Source organism: Schistocerca piceifrons, chromosome 7 (assembly GCF_021461385.2).
Source record: "Schistocerca piceifrons isolate TAMUIC-IGC-003096 chromosome 7, iqSchPice1.1, whole genome shotgun sequence".
Classification (NCBI taxonomy): domain Eukaryota; kingdom Metazoa; phylum Arthropoda; class Insecta; order Orthoptera; family Acrididae; genus Schistocerca; species Schistocerca piceifrons.
The window spans coordinates 528,164,732-528,168,734 of record NC_060144.1 but is presented as its reverse complement, the minus strand read 5'-3'; the positions used below and the strand labels follow the sequence as shown (position 1 = coordinate 528,168,734).

Sequence of the window (4,003 nt, the reverse complement as noted above, 5' to 3'; positions counted from 1 at the left end):
GTCGCATAAAAACGACCATACAGATGCGGAATGGCATCCTGCTACATACAATTGTCCCAAACATCTTGCTCCTTTTCTTAAAATTCGGCAATCGTTCTGGCAGACCGTGGAGAACGGGTAAATTCCCGCTTCGTTGCATCCCATACACGTTCAATTTACGAAAGATCAGGTGATCTTGGTGGCCAGAGCAGTTGTTGTGCTCTGCAGGAAGCTCGTTGGGTTGCAGCAGCCGTAAATTGATGTGCACTGTCCTGCTGTAAAAGTACATCACCTTCCTGTCGAAAAAATGGCAGTAGTACGGGAATAATAACCTGTGCATTGTATCGGACACTAGTTACTTTACCGTTCTAATGGAATGCCCAGTACTTGATGTTCAATGGCCTGTCTTAGAAACAGGTGTTTATTACTGATTAAAGAACGTTTCATCTAATCCCTCATCCACATCTATAGTTCAAAAATTGTGCTTGTGTTGTTATTTCGTTGGTGGTCTCATTGTCTTCTGTGGGATATGACGCTGGTCTCAGATCCTGTTTCTGATGTGAAGAAATATGAAATGCTGAAATGATTGCATTATTCATGTGTCTTCCAATGATTATTCTCTCAAATATTCTGAACTTTGGAACAACTGTATTCACTAATATATATATCATGGATTCACGAAGTGGAGTGACAGTGTTTAAAACAAAGTCGTTTTTCGCTGCGGAAGGACCCCCTCATGAAATTTCTGTCACCAACTCTCCCCTCAGAGGGCGAAAATTATTTGTTGCCGCTTACCTCTATTCGGAGAAATGGTCGTCGTAATAAAATAAGTGAAATCAGAGCTCGCACGGAATGATTTATGTGTTAGTTTTCTGCGCACGCTTTCTGGCAATGGAACTGTAGAGAAGCAGCTTGAAGGTGGTTCGATGAACGTACTGGCAGGCACTTAACTGTGAATTTCAGAGTAATCATGCAGCTGTAGATGTACAAAGATATTTGTACATGCTCAAATACTAACTCGTAATACTTCTGCCGTTACCACTACTGAATAATACGTTAGTCTATTTACAGTAGATCCCCTGCTAATGTTTTCCATTTCACATCGTCTTCCTACTTAACAACTACTCTCCAATTTCAACTACTGTTGCGCCAAGACTTTATACAACAAAAAGAACAGAGTATAATGTAGAATTCAAAGACATTACAACTTTATCGATAGGAATCACTAGTGCATCTCTGAAATAATCAGCAAAAATCAGTTAACAGAAATTTCAATAAAATGGGACAACGCTAATTCAAATACTTATACTGCGAATGTTTAGATATGAAAAAACTAAATACGTTATGAATATGTGTCTATACGAAATTTTATATATATATATATATTTATATATATATCACCTGGTATCGTCCGTTCCTTATTGTGTTACTGATTACATTACAACTACAATGTTTAGATATGAAACAACTGAATATGTTATGAATATGTGTCTGTACGAAGTTTTATATCTGCAAACTGTAGCTAATGTCCCATCCCCACGCCCATCAAACCTGGGTTAGGACCTGTGTGTCGTCGGCGATTGTCCTCTGGAATAGGCATCTCTCCAGGTCTATGCCATACACGTGTATGACATATAGTCAGCAACTACTCTGTTTACAGACGACAACAGTGCCATTCCAGTCTCTAGTAAGCACTTTCACGATATCAGAGTAGCCATCCTTGGCTATGACTTCCTGCCAATGCCTGGCCAGATTCACCTATGTTCTTGGTCCTGCTGCAAACAGACTGTTCCCAATGGTCCATAAAGGCATTGCAGGTGCAAAATGTGCCCAGATTTCGTACGTGTATGGTGTTCTGTCTGCCACATCCGTTCGCTCAGTGCATTGATCTTGACGTCCGTCTGTACTGTACGGACGTCCAGAACCCGGTATAAAGGTGTCGGAGTGTTCCACAGACCACGTTGAAAGCAGCAACACACTACCGATAAATTTGCCCAACATGTGCAGCAATCTGTCGATAAATCCATCCAGTTTCCTGCGGCTCACAGTGTGACGCAGTTCAAATGGCTGACGCTGTCCAGCTCATTCATGGGGCATGGGTGAACGCTGGAATGAATACCGCAAATGGTGTTCACCTCTAAGCACAGTTAGAACCGTGGGTGTCAGTACAGTGAGTACACAGGGAGGCTGCCTGAGCGCATCTGATCGCTAATGACAATGACAAATGAACCACTAACAGTAGAACCTCCAGTATGCGTATATTGTGCCCTGGTGCCACTGAACGTAGTCCCTGATGTTGATGAATGTTTTCCAGCGTTGTATACTCCCCAAGCAGCACCAGCGTCAACGGCGATCGATACCTCTGGTACCGACATCATTTTGCTCCATCTCTGTCCCATTCACGAAAGGTATGTGGAACGAATGGCTATCGCTAAACTTCCACATGAGTTCTAATTGCTCTAATCTCTTCGCCATGGTGATTTCTCGAGATGTATGTGGAAGGAACTGATATACTGCCCCAATTTTCCTCGAAAGTACAATCACAGAATTTCGATAGCAAACCTCCCTGGTGCACAATGTCTCTCTTGTAGCGTCTGGCGCTGGAGGTTGTTTAGAGTCTCTGTTCAAAATGGTTCAAATGGCTCTGAGCACTATGCGACTTAACTTCTGAGGTCATCAGTCGCCTAGAACTTAGAACTAATTAAACCTAACTAACCTAAGGACATCACACACATCCATGCCCGAGGCAGGATTCGAACCTGCGGCCGTAGCGGTCACGCGGTTCCAGACTGAAGCGCCTTTAACCGCACGGCCACACCGGCCGGCAGAGTCTCTGTGATGGTATCATATTTACTTAAAGATCCCATGACGACACATGCCACTTGGAAGTCAGCAGTGCCGGTGGAACAATTTATTACTCCGAGGTTCATTCCACCTGACTACGATTATGACTAAACCGAATGCTCGAGTGTGGTATATCATGATTTGCGTACAATTATGAATGTATCGGTGCCAGAATGGGATTTTCACTCTGCAGCGGAGTGTGCGCTGATGTGAAAATTCCTGTCAGATTAAAACTGTGTGCCGGACCGAGACTCGAACTCGGGACCTTTGCCTTCCGCGGGCAAGTGCTCTACCAACTGAGCTACCCAAGCACGGCTTACGCCTCGTCTGGCCAATATGTCTTTCCGCTATCAAACTACTGCAGTTTTCAATTCCGCAATCTCTTATCTCACTTGCCGTTTCGGCGATTTGTGCGTTGGTTGAAAGAAAGGACCGATCTTCAACGGTGAACCAATTTCGGAATACTGAATTCAATATTCCGACCTTCTCTCTGTCATGTTCCTCTTGGTGCCATTGTGGTCACTGAGCGACTGAAGATTTCGATCCACTTAACTGACTTTACTTATGACAAAGTTGTTTTAGCACTTGTAATCCGACTTCGATGGCCTATGATTTTGATTCTGTGCCAAGTGTTATGACTGAGTGCGCTGAGTACAGATCAGTGTAGTTAGATTTCTTATACACACCACACCTGAGACATGTACTGTGATAGCACCTTCGACGTCAGAATATAGAAAAGACCCCACAATGAATAGCAACGGTTGAAGCTTAACTCAAGTTTCCACCAGTCATCGCGAGACTTAGGCGGTTGCTGTGGGTAGTGAACGAGAATGTATGTGGTTATAATGTTTCTCTGAGCGCGAGAGATACGTCGATAACTCAGTTATATTTTATCAAGGCAACGAAAATCATGTAAAAAGGTTAGTAAAGAAAATTAGCACAATGTACTAAAGAAATGTACTGCATATACTGAAGTAGAAAAACCCATTCCTTGACCTTACGATCTCGAGAAATGGGGTAAAACATATTTTTAGTGTATACACAGCACGTACATTTGAAATCATTAACGTCAAATTGAATTATCCAGAGCACTTATAAAAAGAGGACTGTGTCTAGCCTTTGCTACACCCAGTTCTGCATTTGCTGCTGATGGATTCGAAATTAAGAAGGACCTATGGAT

At 42.9% G+C, this 4,003-nt stretch overlaps 1 non-coding gene across 1 annotated transcript; it reads right to left on the bottom strand.

Annotated features, from left to right (window-relative positions):
• Nucleotides 1–3,060: 3,060 nt before the first annotated feature.
• On the bottom strand, nucleotides 3,061–3,135 carry Trnap-cgg. The gene has a single exon. It is a non-coding gene; the product is annotated as a tRNA-Pro (tRNA).
• Nucleotides 3,136–4,003: the final 868 nt, after the last annotated feature.